The sequence below is a fragment of the Ornithorhynchus anatinus genome, chromosome X3 (genome assembly GCF_004115215.2).
Source record: "Ornithorhynchus anatinus isolate Pmale09 chromosome X3, mOrnAna1.pri.v4, whole genome shotgun sequence".
NCBI lineage: Eukaryota > Metazoa > Chordata > Mammalia > Monotremata > Ornithorhynchidae > Ornithorhynchus > Ornithorhynchus anatinus.
In genome coordinates this window covers 863,975-864,264 of record NC_041751.1, presented here as the reverse complement: position 1 = coordinate 864,264, position 290 = coordinate 863,975, and positions in this window count along the sequence as shown.

Genomic DNA, 290 nt, shown 5'->3' with positions numbered 1-290 from the left:
CACATCTCCTCGTTTTCTTCCTCCCCCATTGTCCGGCTGAATCGGTGTCGTTTCTGGTAATATTAGAGAGTTCTCCCATTCCCGGCACCGATCACTTAAAAAATGAATTCTCCGCCTCCGCTGTTGTAGCCCTCACTGGGGAACTCCAAAATCACCCGGTACGCACACAGAGGACTGATTACAATATTTATTTTTGAAATAGGATGGACAAAGTGGCCTAGAGGAAAGAGCACGGGCCTGGGAGTCAGAGGACCTGGGTTCTAATCCCAGATCTGCCACTTGTCTGCTGG